This window comes from Mustelus asterias, chromosome 16 (assembly GCF_964213995.1).
Source record: "Mustelus asterias chromosome 16, sMusAst1.hap1.1, whole genome shotgun sequence".
Classification (NCBI taxonomy): Eukaryota; Metazoa; Chordata; class Chondrichthyes; order Carcharhiniformes; family Triakidae; genus Mustelus; species Mustelus asterias.
The window spans coordinates 48915545-48930655 of NC_135816.1; the positions used below are offsets into that span (position 1 = coordinate 48915545).

The 15111-nt window shown below is 42.3% G+C and overlaps 1 pseudogene; it reads left to right on the forward strand.

The window, feature by feature from the left end:
- The first annotated feature begins 10190 nt into the window (after window positions 1-10190).
- Window positions 10191-10432, forward strand: LOC144505676 (U2 spliceosomal RNA; annotated as a pseudogene).
- Window positions 10433-15111: the final 4679 nt, after the last annotated feature.

Genomic DNA, 15111 nt, shown 5'->3' on the forward strand with positions numbered 1-15111 from the left:
ACAGAAAAATTAGATTCAATAAATCGCAAATGCATATCATTATTACATTATAAAGTAGATATTTACTGTAGAATATGATATAACCACTATACTGAGCATAATAATACTGATAGTTTTGTGGCATCCCAACACTGGGTGGACGTTACTGCCACTCCCACGGGCATGATTTTTCCAGTCCCACCAAAGCCAATAGACCTTTGAATGGCTCACCACATATTCTACTCTCGTCCTAATGTGATGAGCCATAGAATTCTGCCCAATGTCTACACTGAAAAGGTCAATCAGATGCAAGGGCAATTAGTTCAGTACAAATATAAACCTTCAGCCTAAAGACTTGATTGTGTGACTATTTGATGTGCAATCTGCTGAAATATTATTTCACTTCCATATGGAAATGTTAAATATGGTCATTTCCCGTTGCAACCAAAAGTAACATTGGGCAGAATTTAAAGTTGATGACAGGAGTTTTGGCCTCCAGCTGGAGATCCGGTGGGAGACCCATGCCGAATCCACTGGGGAGGGCACACTGCAATCGAGTTCCCATGAGGTGCTTAAGTGGCCAGCTTCGGGTCTTCCCCAGGATTTAGGACCCTGAGGTGGAAACCCCACCCCACATTGCTCATCAGCACCAATGGGAGTGGTGGCTGCTGCCAGTAATGCACCCACTAGAGGCCTAGGGTCAATGAGAGACCCAGGCCACAAGTGAGGGTGGAGTCAGGGGGGGAGGGGGGGGTGCAGGGTGGGGATTGCTGGGTAGGAGGAAGAGATGAGGTGTCAAAAGAAAGGACAGGTGGGTGACACTCAGTAAACCCTCCCCATCCCTTCCCAATGCAGGGTTCCTTGATCAGACATTTAGGCACCAAATGCTTTTGAATGAGTGACCCTACCCCAAGCTAACACCACCCCACTACTCATGAAGCCCAGTGGATTTCCCCAGTATTGACTCCCTGCCCACTTGCTGCTTGAAGGCTAGTAATGGTGGGATGAAGGCTTTAATTGGGTACTAATTAGCCACTCAAGATCCTCATCATATCCAAACAGGAAGGCCATCTACTACCCTTCCTGCCCTGGACTTAATCCGCCTGAGGTTGTAGGGCAGAGATGCCCCATTCCATACCCTCTCGCCCAATTAAATGCTGCCTATCTCAAAATTGCACTGGCATTGATGGGGTGGAGGGGGGCGGGGGGAGAGTAGGGTGGGGTGGGGGGAGTGGGGTGGGAGGGGGGGGGGTTGTCATTAAATCCTCCTCACTGTAATTGAATATGCCAAAAGTTTATTTTATCTTATTCAGAACTAGTGATTTAAAGTGATGTACCCAAAATAAAACTTTGACGAAGAGTCATCCAGACTTGAAACTTTAGCTCTATTCTCGCTGCACAGTTGCTATCAGACCTGCTGAGATTTTCCAGCATTTCCTTTTCTCTTTTCAGATTCCAGTATCCGCAGTAATTTGCTTTTGCCTAAAGTAAAGATTGTGCTCGCTATGAGAATGACATATTTTTGCTATTTGTTTACTGACAATAATGAAGGCTGGCAATGTTTTGAATGTTTTACTATCCAAAGGCAATCTTGTTGGAAAATGTCTGTAGTACTACATTTCTATAATTATGTTGGCATGAGGTTTTGATGCGACATCCATCCAGATGACAACATAATCTGGTTTGAATTAAATGAAATATCACAAAAGGCCATGGAATTTTAACCATTACTGAATTAGGAGTTTCATTTACATAGAAACAAAGAAACATAGAAGATAGGAGCAGGAGGAGGCCATTTGGCCCTTCGAGCCTGCTTCACCATTCATCACGATCATAGCTGATCGTCCAACTCAATAGCCTAATCCTGCTTTCTCCCCATAACCTTTGATCCCATTCGCCCCAAGTGCTATATCCAGCCACCTCTTGAATACATTCAATGTTTTGGCATCAACTACTTCCTGTGGTAATGAATTCCACAGGTTCACCAGTCTTTGGGTGAAGAAATGTCTCCTCATCTCCGTCCTAAATGGTCTACCCTGTATCCTCAGACTGTGACCCCTGGTTCTGGACACCCCCACCATTAGAACATCCTTCCTGCATCTGCCTTGCCTAGTCCTGCTGGAATTTTATAGTCTCTATGAGATCCCCCCTCATTCGTCTGAACTCCAGCGAAAACAATCTTAACCTAGCCAATCTCTCCTCATACATCAGTCCTGCCATCCCCGGAATCAGCCTGGTAAACCTTCGCTGCACTCCCTTGAAAGTAAGAACATCCTTCCTCAGAAAAGGAGACCAAAATTGGACATAATATTCTAGGTGTGGCCTAGAAACCTCGAAGTGGTTTGAGAAGCCTCTTCACCATAAACAGTCTCAACCAAAGAAAGTGGCCGCATCTCTAAGCCAGAACGGGAAGTTTCCACTGATTGCACTCATTTAGCAACAGCCATCACATTGTGTCCAGGCACACTGGCACGTTAATCAATCGTTATTAATTTACATTCAATTTAAATTTGTAAACAGGTCTGTTCAAATGATCTATTCAATGTATCTAGACAATTGATCTGCCCTGAGTACGTAAGAGTTGTGATCAGCATTCAGTCAGAGCCAAGCAGTTGTGTCCTGTTCTTTTATAGCATTTAGTTGAAGACAGCAGTGACAAGCAGTAAATTGAAGCCAACTGAAAGGTAAAATCAAGAGCATTAAATTATCGAATTAAAGAACATCTTATTGCCCGAGATCCCAGTTCTCACTGGCATACCAGACAATGCCCTGTTCCAGTCACTAATCATAAAATCCCTACAATGGGCGGCACGGTAGCACAGTGGTTAGCACTGCTGCTTCACAGCTCCAGGGACCTGGGTTCGATTCCCGGCTTGGGTTACTGTCTGTGTGGAGTTTGCACATTCTCCTCGTGTCTGCGTGGGTTTCCTCCGGGTGCTCCGGTTTCCTCCCACAGTCCAAAGATGTGCGGGTTAGGTTGATTGGCCATGCTAAAATTGCCCCTTAGTATCCTGAGATGTGTAGGTTAGAGGGATTAGCGGGTAAATATGTAGGGATATGGCCGTAGGGCCTGGGTGGGATTGTGGTCGGTGCAGACTTGATGGGCCGAATGGCCTCCTTCTGCACTGTAGGGTTTCTATGATTTCTATGATTCTATGAATGCACAAGGAGGCCAATCGGCCCATCGAGTCTGCACCAATTTTCCATCAGAGCATCTTACCCAGGAACACCCATCCCCTATTCCATATACCCTATCACCGTAACCCCACATACTTATCCCATTCAAACCTCTGACCTACACTTCTTTAGACACTGAAGGGCAATTTAGCATGGTCAATCCACATAACCTGCACATCTTTGGACTGTGGGAGGAAACCGGAGCACCTGATTCAATTGAATTTGATGATCAGCCATGATCAGAATGAATGGAAGAGCAGGCTCGAAGGGCCAAATGGCCTACTCCTGCTTCTATTTTCTAAACTTATGCAGACACGGGGGGAAGATGTACACTCCACGTAGTCACCCATGGCTGGAAACTAACCCAGGTCCCTGGCAGCAGTGCTAACTAACCACTGTGCCACCCCTGAATCCCGCCCAAATTCTACTTCACTGCACTGAATCATGGGGTGGGGGAGGGTTGGGGGGTATTTTTGAGATTATGCTAAGTAAATTGTTTAGGAACCTCAGCAATTCCAGTTTAATGTCCAGTACATTCTGTGAGCATTTTCTTGACTATGTCCCAGTAAAAATACCCCACCATTTTTGCATTAAAATAAAAGTACAAATTTCATTTGAAAAATAAGTTATTTTCCAGGAAAAATAGTTTTTCTTTCACACTCTAAAAAGTTCAAAGGGAAAATGAAAAAGGAAATTGAAGTGCCAAAGAGAGAGGATGAGAAGAGAATGGCAGCAAACATAAAAGAAAATCCAAAAGTCTGTCATCAGCATATAAATAGTAAAAGGATAGTAAGAGGAGGAGTGAGGCTGATTGAGATCTGAAATGAAGATCTGCAGATGAAGACGGAAGGTGTAGCCTGACCGAAGACTTGGGAGAGGGACAATGAGAAGAAGGAAGTAAGCGAGGGAGTGAGAGGGGCCGTGAGTTGGAGGGTCAGATCGGGAAGTGGCAAACAGAAGGGTTGATGAACAGAAGGGAATCAGTGAGTGGGAGGGTTGAGGAGGGAAGCAGTGAGCAGGCCACAGAAAAGACAAGTGCTGACATAGCTTTGGGCTCCAGGAACTGACACAAGTGAATTTTGGCTGTTAATTTCAGCTGATTAATCCTGTCAGGCTTGGCTCCCATCCATGTATTTCCTGTCATGGGTGGAGGAATCTACCAGTTCTTTACTCTTGTGCTAGAGTGGCAGTAAACCTCATTTAACCAATAGGATGTGTGCAGCTGTGAGAGTTAAGTGGGGAGCATTTGATGGACTATTGTGCAGGTATGCCACTTAGAGGGAGCACAAATTTAGACAAAGTGGGCAGAGAGAAATTGTTCCCATTGGCAGAAGAGTCATGAATCAGAAAACATAGCTTTAAGGTGATTGGCAAAAGAACCAAAAACAACTTAAGGAAAATCTTCTTTTATATAGCAAGTGGCTATGATCTGGATTGCACTGCCTAGGTTTGATGGATGCAAATACAAGCGTGACTTTCAAAGAAAAGTTGAATAAACACCTGAACATTTTTTTTAAATTACAGGGTTATGGGGAAAGGACAGGGGAATGGGGCGAGTTGAGTTGTTCCTGCAGAGATCCAACACCGACTCAATCGGCCTAAAGTTCTTTTGGATGGAGCTTTTAGTTGAGAGAATTCTACCTGTGAGGCATCCAGTAGATAATAATAAAATGGCTAGTGTGCAAGCCTAATGTCATCACACTGCCCTCCTTGCCCTACCCCTATCCAAATGGATTTTGATTATTTGGGAAGACTACAGATATTGGAAGCATTGAGAGTGAAATTGGCCTTTGGCAATAGCATAAAATGAGTCATAATGCATTGTCAGATTATTTTACACCTCAACGGATGTTTTTGCTTCTCTATTGAAATCAATGCAAAAGAAAATCAGGTAGTAGTAAAATAAGATTGTTGATTTATCATTTTCCATCTCACATGATCACCAAAATCAACTTCCACCCCATTGGACTAGCAACTGTAGATGTAGTTGAAAAACTTATTCTACCCTATTCAGTCCTTAGCTTATGAGGTGTGATACTTGCGCAACAGATCCCTTGAGGCTAGTGACTAAAATTAAGTATTTTTGTCCATTGCGGATGATTTATCGCATTAATTTAACTTGGTGACAACACCTGTTGAATTAAATTGAAAATGCTACCTATTTTTGCAACCTGTAAAGAATATTTATTGGAATCCAGAACTCTCAGGTCTTTGGAGTTAAGTGTTGTTTTGGATTTTGAGTGTCTAAATATCTCATACACTTAGAAGAAATAGACTTTGCAAATGTGTTCTTTGCTGGCATATAATCCTGGACCAATGAACCTTCCTCCACACTGTAAGATTTGATCAGGAGTAACAGATTTCTCCAACATTTGTGTAAGCCACAAGCAGTTAGTGGTTTATTGAGAAGAGATGATTCAAATACAACATATAATCAGAATAGACACATGACAGGTGAGAGTGTTTACTGGTCCTGGATAGACAGATGAATCAGCCTGGTTTTCACTGCCTGCTGTAACAATCTCTTCCATGCCTTTAGGTTGATCAGGGTATTAGCCCAAGCTAACAATCCTAAAGAGCTCCTTTCCTCTGTCTGTGCTTTTTCCTTTACTTCATGTTTATTTACTTTAGCTTTTAGTGTTGGTGGATATCACATGGCAATCATTTGTTCTCTGACATCTTCTGATACAATTACCCATTATCAATGGACAGTTATCCAAAGAATACCCTCCCACTCCAGCACCTGGTCCATGAAATCGCTCCTCTACTTATGTCTTGGAAGAACGTCTGGTTAATTTCATCCCATCATTCACCATAGCGGCACAGTGGTTAGCACTGCTGCCTCACAGCACCAGGGATTCGGGTTCAATTCCTGGCTTGGGTCACTGTCTGTGTGGACTTTGCATGTTCTCTCCATGTCTGCATGGGTTTCCTCCAGGTGCTCTGGTTTCCTCCCACAGTCCAAAATATATGCTTGTTAGGTGCATTGGGCATGCTAAATTGTCCCTCAGTGTAACCGAACAGGCGCTGGAGTGTAACAATTTCATACAACACAGTGCCACCAGTACCAGCATTGTTCAACTCTCCCTGTAGCATTTAACAATCCAACCTCAACTAATAATCTGAGGTCATTTTCTTTGAATATTTTTCTGGCACTGAAAGTGGATCAAACAAAGAACAAAGAACAAAGAACAGTACAGCACAGGAAACAGGCCCTTCGGCCCTCCAAGCCTGTGCCGCTCTATACAGCTGCAACATCAGACTCCAGCCTTTATACTCTGTACCCCGTCCTATAAAGGCAAGCATACCATATGCCTTCTTCACCACCTTCTCCACCTGTGCTGCCACCTTCAAGGATTTGTGGACTTGCACATCTAGGTCCCTCTGTGTTTCTATACTCTTGATGGCTCTGCCATTTATTGTATAACTCCCCCCTACATTAGTTCTTCTAAAATGCATCACTTCGCATTTATCTGGATTAAATTCCATCTGCCATTTCTCCGCCCAATTTTCCAGCCTATCTATATCCTGCTGTATTGTCCGACAACGTTCATTGCTATCCGCAAGTCCAGCCATCTTCGTGTCATCCGCAAACTTGCTGATAACACCAGTTACACCTTCTTCCAAATCATTTATATATATCACAAATAGCAGAGGTCCCAGTACAGAGCCCTGCGGAACACCACTGGTCACAGACCGCCAGCCGGAAAAAGACCCTTCGACTGCTACCCTTTGTCTCCTGTGGCCAAGCCAGTTTTCTACCCATCCCGCCACCTCTCCTTGTATCCCATGAGCCTTAACCTTCTTAACCAACCTGCCATGAGGGACTTTGTCAAATGCCTCACTGAAATCCATATCACTCTTTACATGTGAAGTGAATCAGGTGAAGTGACATCGGGTTTGGGAATTTGGATGCCAGGCAGTGGGGGAGGTGGACAGGTTTCCTGGAATTGGCTGAGGATCTTGGAGCGGTAAAGGGAGGGATGACAGAAGGACAGGGCTGTCTGGGGGCACAGCTCAGGGCAGAAGGGGATAATTTTCCTATCATTCATTGGGGACTCTCCTTTGGCAGTCTTTGCAGAATGGAGGCAGTGTTCAGCTGGAGCATTGTTGTGATGCTTTAATTGTATTATGGAAAAGCCATAAGGCTAAGATGCAGAAGCATAATTAGGCCATTTAGCCCATCACGTTTGCTCTGCCATTCGATCATGGCTTATATGCTTCTCAACCCCATTCTCCCACCTTCTCCCCATAACCTTTGATCCCCTTACCTATCTATCTCTGTCTTAAATACACTGGCCTCCACAGCCTTCTGTGGCAATGAATTCCACAGATTCCCTACCCTCTGGCTGAAGAAATTCCACCTCATCCCGGTTCTAAAATGTTTACTCTTGTTGTGGGAAATTTACCACTTCGGAGTCAGACTTGGAGGTTTCAATAATACAGTTTTATTTCGGTCAAAGCTTTGGGAGAAAGCACTGGTACTCTGCAGTACTTGGCAGCTACCTTCTCAACTACACAATGGTAGTTGATCATTTTTATGCCTTTTAGACAATAGGTAGTCCGGACATTAGCCGTTAACACATTGTTACATGTTGAGTAGACAGATACGGACATCGATAGTTAACACATCGTTACAAGCAGACAGGTACGACATGGACAGTTAACATATCATTGTTCATAGAATGGATACATTTATGCAGTTATGTCCTCTGTCAATGACTGGTTTAGATATATACATTCAGTGGCTGATCTTGTTACATTTATGTATTTATGTCCCCATCTGTGGCTGACCTTATTATCAGACTCATTGTTCTGGGTCTGCTCTTATCTAAAGTGCCTCAAGCTCTGACCAGCTTCCTGCAGCAATTCAGATACTGCAGGTTTTAACTTTTTGTGTAACTGTCTGTGCTAAAAGCCAGTGCCTTTTTCATGTCCCTTCCCAGGTAACCATCTTGTGTCCATCACTTTAATTCCACCATAACACTCTGAGGCTGTGCCCTCGGATCCTAGTCTCACCTACTGATGGAAATATCTTCCCCACGTCCACTCTATCCAAGCTTTTCAGTGTTCTGTAAGTTACAATGAGATCCCCTCTTACCCTTCTAATCTCCATCATGTACAGACCCAGAGTCCTCAAATGCTCCTCATATGTCAAGCCTTTCATTCCCAGGATCATTCTTGTGAACCTCCTCTGGACTCTTTCCTCGCCACATCATTAGAATTTTTTTGGGCCTCTGACAGTCTTGCTCATGGCATAGCTGCCCTTTTCCAGCATCCTTTGCACAAACAGAGGACAAGTGCCAAATGTTTGAATCTTGGTTTTATTCTTGTCTTTTCTAAATATTAATAAACAGCTGCAGAATTGCTTAAAGTCAGCTATAAGGTCACTGAAATCAAGTTGAGAAATTATCATTCCTATTAAAGTGATGCACTTTTCACTGTACAGAAGTTGATTAACATTGTAATTTTCTAATCATAGTGGCAGTTACTGCTACTCCAGACATCAGAAATATAATCCATAGCATTAATTATATATCCAGAGCATCATGGAACCAGAGTTCGATTCATTCATTTCTATAAATAAGTGTTATATTTCAGCGCAACATCAACTTCCATTCATAGCCTTCACAGTTCAGTATTTACATGAGGTATTATTATAGTGTTGAGGGGCTTTTCCTTTCTCTCACTAAATTCTTACAATTGCTAAGGACCAACAGTTCTCAAAGCCCAGCAGCAGTCAGTAACAGAAAGGGTGCACTTGTAATGAGTTTTCTGTAAGGCCACATCAAACAAAATATATTCGCCGCAGGTTGATGGCCAGTCAGTAAGCTCACATCTCATGTATTTAGAGAGCATTCAGATCCAGGGTATGCAGACACAATTTCGCCTCACTTGTCAAAAGCTAGAATTAATTAGCAGATAATTATGCAGACAAGCCTATAAATATCACATTGGTTACGTATGAATTTCAAACAGATCTCTGCATTAGATCTGACAGTCACACAGTACGAATTTACAGCCCTGGCACATAGAGTGATAATCTATACTGAAAACCGATGCTTCGTTTTGTCAAGTTGAATCAGATAAGAATTGTGAAGGTACAGGACAAAATCACTGAGCTGACATGAATTGGTATTCCTACCCTTAAGAATACTGTCATTTATTTGCAAATCTAGCCAGAGAGTTTGATATAGACAATGCTTAAATGTAATGTTTCACTTTTCCCAGCAAATAAAGCCACCGAGTGTCATAACACTACGGACTAAAATCTTCAATTGAGATGCACAGATGACAAGTAAAGCATCAGGGGGGTGAAATTCATTCACGTAGTGCATCTTGCAGGGCATACACTGATTTACATTTATTCACAGGGCAGGCTGCTACTTGCACAACACGTGCAGCGTTTAGCAATAATTATGTGAAAGAATTTCTCCCCCAAGGATTTCCTCAATTATTTATATACAGGCTGTCTCTGCATTATGCAATTTTGGGACATTGTCAAAAGCAGATATTAAGGATCATTTAAAGTCTAGTTTTTATTTATTACTCTTGTGCTTAAACCATCTATCAATGCACACCATCTACATTTTCAGCAAAGCTGAGAGAGGCGACTTGATACCAACACAATCATCCATGGCTTATATTAATATTTTGGAAGTAAATTTTAGTTTTCAGAATTAAAGTGTTAAGTGTAAGACAAATGCAAAAGTCTGGTTAAGAAACTGATAAACAACCCTTATCTAAATGCAAATCAAACAAGCCTGGGTTAATTATGGTTAAATGGGAACCTGTGTTTATTCAGTAAGATCAAAATAGAAGATGGAGTGTTATAAAATGGTAGCTGGGCTCATTTAGCTGGACGGTAGAGGCAGAGGACTGAACATTATGTGCCTTCAGTTAGCTTTTTTATCGCAAGGGGAGGGGGGCACATAAAATAGGGCATGCACCCATCCCACCACCTTCCTCCCCACCTCTGAGCTCAACACCACCCCCCCCCCCACGCCCCGACATGAGGAGGTAGATGCTGAATTATACCATCTTTCCTTTTGGCTAAGATCAAGTGTAGTATCTGTTCTCAGCCTTTTGGCTAAGATCAAATGTAGTATGGTCGGCAGCCCATGGTCGGCCGCACTTGGTTGAGGTCATTAGGTTGCACTGAGGCTTCGTATGTTTCATATGAAGCAATTTTTAAGAGCGGCATCTCGGCCTTTTGGCTAAGATGCAAATGAGCTCAAGTCTTGGAGGAGGAACCTCCCCCTTCTCCAATCAGCTTGGCTCATGTAGATCAGGCCCAGGACAGAGTGGTTTGGTCGCTCACCCTGTCTTGTCAGCCTGGATCTGAAATGTCTCAACTTGTTGAGACTCTGAATTGGATTTGATTTGATTGAATTGGAAAGGTATAAAAAAACAAAAAAAAAGAACAATTAAGAGTCAATTTGGCTTGTTATCAAGGAGATTAAAGGCCTTGGTGAGCTCTCTTCATCAGGAGTCCCAGCCGTGGCCTGTGAAGCCTACCTGGTGGTGACAGGGCTAATGCATCTGCTGGCCAATCCAATTAGCCAGAAGATCCAGAAGAGCCAGGAATTCAGCCCCAGTGAGGGTGGATGTCCCATTTGGCCCTCATTAATCCACCCCACAACACTTTATGGCTGCTGGACGGGTTGGGTCTGCATGGAGCATATCGGCTCTACACTAACATGGTTTCCAGACAAGGGAGGGTGGTGTGCCATTCTCTTCTCCTCTTCACCCCACATTATTCAGCCCAGAGGGGTGTGTGAGTTGTATTGCCCTGTCTTCATTAGAGTGGTGAATTATTCACGCAGGCCTCAGGGTCAAGAGATTTGGTTTTGAAGCTGAAAGATTAATTAATGTAAACATCTATTGGACATCTCAATCAACCCCTGTTGCTACAGAGATGAGTGATTCAGGGTGGATGCTTGGTTGGAATTCTGGGACGTTGTCTGGGGGGGTGGTTTCCAGGTGACCTTTAGGTTTGGAGCTGGAAGCACCCAATTTGGTGGATGTAAGTTTGAATTCAGCAGACATTGAAAGAATCTGCCAACTGCTGTAAGCAGCTGTTGAAGGGAGTTGAAGACATGGAGCCATTTCGTTCCTCCTTACTAGAGGGCATAACGATTTTGGGGTATCTCATCTGGATTAATAACAAATTGGGGGATCTCAACCAAGGACCGGTTGTAATACTATTGAGGGTATTTCACAAATGGAGGCAATAAGCAAGAGTGGAGTAAAACACACACTTGAGCTGGAGTTTCTACAATTTGAGGTGTTTAAGGAGTGGTGGACTGTCATTTAGTCGGAGGCTAATGAAAGGACCTCAAGAAAGCTCATACCTCAGAGGATAACAGGAACGCTGAGAATTCCTGAGAGTTGTGGCACTTTGGCTCAGTCCCAGGGAAGTGGATTGTCTTCAAGAGCCTGATAAATAGCTGTTACATATCGACCAGCAGCTATCACAAAGAGAAAAGTAATGAGGTGCCACACTAATGGGTTGCAGTAAAAACACAATAATGTAGGTTTATTATGAAGGTGTAGCTAATTCCAGGTCTAAAATGGAAGAGCCACAAAAGCACTCAAATGTCTATGCTTATGTCACTACAGGTCACATGACATTATGCCAGAAGGGATGCAACCAATTTAAATACATGACATCCCTCCCCTGTTGTTTCTTTGGTTCCCAAATGACTACTTTTCCCAATGTTTCAAGAACAGACCCAATTAAACAATAGATACATTACTTTACACTATTATTTTCCATATATGCAATTAATAAAACAGTCTCTCAGGTGGGCGTCCATTTCTTTAGGGCTGTACTCGATGCTCTGGAGTTTGGCTACTTGAGATCTTTGAAATATCTTATTTTTCCTCTGTTAGTAATTCTTCATGTGGAACTATTTCAGTGTCTGTTTCAATCAGTGTTGAAGGTTCTTCAGAAAGAGCATCTGAATTTGTCTCTGCGGTTATTCTCTTCTCATATGCATCACTACTTAATATTTTTGATGTAGATATTTCTGGTGAAGTTTCAGTGATTTCACTTCTTGAGGCTAATATCTGGTCAGTATAATGTCACCAAACTCTCTCGTCATCTGTCTATACGATGTAAGATATTGGACCTGTTTTTGCTAAGATAACGGCAGGCATCCATTTTTCATTGGTAGTGTAGCTTCTTGCTAGTACTCGTTCTCTTTGAGTAAATACTCCCCTTTTAGAGTTTTGTCCCTCCTAGCAATCTGTGCTCTTTGTTGTCATTCAACAATCTTTTAAATATCAAGTGGTAACAAAAGGTCAAACTTTGTTCTAAGCTTCCTATTAAAAAGCAGCATTGTTGGTGAATTCTGAGTCACTGCATGTGCAGTGTTCCTGTAGGATAACAAGAGTTTATTTATTTGTCTTGACAATGCCTGTGGTTCTTTGATGCCTTGAGTGAATGTTTGAGTGACTGTACAAATCATTGGGCCAATCCATTCATTGCTGATGGTATAGAGCTGACTTGATGTGTTGGATACCATTTCCTTTCAAGGAGTCTTTGAACTCCTTTGAAGTGAACTGTGTCCTGTTGTTACACTATTTGCTCAGGTTTACCAAATCTACCAAATATTTCATCCAACTTTTCAATAGTCTGTTCAGCTGTCATAGATTTCATGGCCACTACTTCCAGCCATTTAGAATGTGCATCTACAAGTACTACGAACATGTGCCCCTCTATTGGACCAGCATACCCTGGCTCTGATTTTACTTGCACAGCCACCCGAGGCTCGTAAGATCGTGCCCGAGGCCAATGGGGAATGCCATTCTGCGAGCCTCGCCCACCCTGATTTTGGGGCAGCTGTGCCAGTAAAATCAGGGCCTCTATGCGTACCCTCTGCCTTGGCTGTTTCTGCCATTCCCACGGATATAAGGGTTGTGGCGGTGCAGTGTTTCTTAGTTTTGGACAGGACTGCTATTGGCCCACTTTTTCTTCAATTTGTGCATCTAATCCTGGCCACCAAAAATAACTATGTGCCAATTCCTTCATTCTCACCACACCTGGATGTCCCTCATGTAGCTGTTTGAGGATTCCTGATGCAAGCACGGAAGAATAATCACCTGCATTCCCCATAGTAAAACTTCATTCTGGGCTGTCAACTCAAGTCTTCTTGTGACATAAGGCTTTAGATCTGGGTTGTTTCAGTGTACTGTCATTGTTCCTTTTGGTGACCATATCCATAACCTTCCCCATCACTGGACTGGTTTTTGTGTATCTCTGAACTTGAGATGAAGTCATTGGTACATAATGCACTTGTGAGAAATGTAGGATGTTAACAAAATTTTTTTCGGAATCTTGTTTGTTTTATACTGGCAACCTTGACAAAGCATCAGCATTTGCATGTTGCACGCATTGATGTCATTTAATAATGTAGGTGTGTGCCAATAATATCAAAGAGCATCTTTCTAGTCTACTAGCAAACTAAAGAAGGACTACCTTTATATAAGGTGAAGATTGTCATCAAGGTCTATGGTCTGTCAAAAGTGTAAAATAAAGCCCACAAAGTTAGTGATGAAATCTTTTTATTCCTGATATAATACTTAAAGCTTATTTTTCTAGCTGAGCATAATTTATCTTTGTGCTAATATGTGTTCGCAAAGTTAAGGCTATCAGTCACTCTTCTCCTGAAGATATTACGTGCGAGACTACTGCACCTATCCCAAAAGGCAATGCATCACAAGCAAGTTGTAACTTCAATTCAGGATTTGACTTACTTAACACTTCCATTACCTCTTTGTAAACTCGTAAGCTCTTGCAATTCTTCTGCCCAGTGCCATGCCATTTGGAACAAATTTAGTTGATCAATCTCAGTTGCATCATATTTTGAGGATGTGAGCTTCTATAATAGCTATCACCTTTTTCGGTTCATTATGCAAGTCATTTTTATCAATGATGTGACCCGAATAATTTATGGATGACTTAAAAAAATTGCACTTTTCCTTTTTCTGTCAGAGATTATTTGCAGATGTTCCAATGTAGCTTCCAAGTTCTTCAAGTTCACTTGAACCTGTGATGAGAAAAGCATCTAGATAACATTGTACACCATTTAGCCTACTCAGAATTTGATCAATGGACTTTTGGAATAGAGCAGCTGCAGTTGTTATCCTGGATGGCAGTCTCCTGTATCAAAACAGACCTTTGTGTGTCACGCTAGTGAATAATGGTTGTGAACTTGCAGTCACATCCAGTTGTAAATTTCCCCTTGATAGATCTATTCTGGCCTCCAAAAAAAGTCCTGCAAATAAGTCTTTAATCAGTGGATATTGATCAGCACACAATACCAGATTAATTGTCATCTTGAAATCTTCACGTATCCTTATTAAAGCATTACATTTTAATTCAGGCATGATTGGTGTAGCCCAATCACTTGTAGTAACTGATTCAATGACTCCTGTTTGGATTAGTCTTTCTAGTTCTCCTTTGACATTTGGTTTGATGGTACTGACATTTCAGCATACTGTCTGGCTTAACTTTGAGTTGGACTTCAACTCCAGTCATTGAGCCCAGTGATTTTTCAAACACACATTCATCCTTTTCCAGAGGTTGTTATAGGTCAGTCTTTCTATCGACCAGTTGATTTACAGCTCCCCAGTTGAGTTTGAATTTTCCCAACCGTTGTCTACTGAATAAAGCAGGAAGGTTTCCACAGACAATGTGGAGAAACAACTCTCCTGTTTCTCCATTCACTTCCATTTTTATGTTAACGTATCCTTTTAGTGATATGACCGCTTCTGTGTACATCCTTTGGGGGAGGAAATGGCATAGTGGTATTGTCAATGGACTTGTAATCCAAAAGCCAGGACAAGACTCTGGGGACACAGATTCAAATCTCACCATTGCAGATGGTAAAATTTGAATTTAATAAAAATCTATAATTAGGGGTGGCACAGTGGTTAGCACTGCTGCAT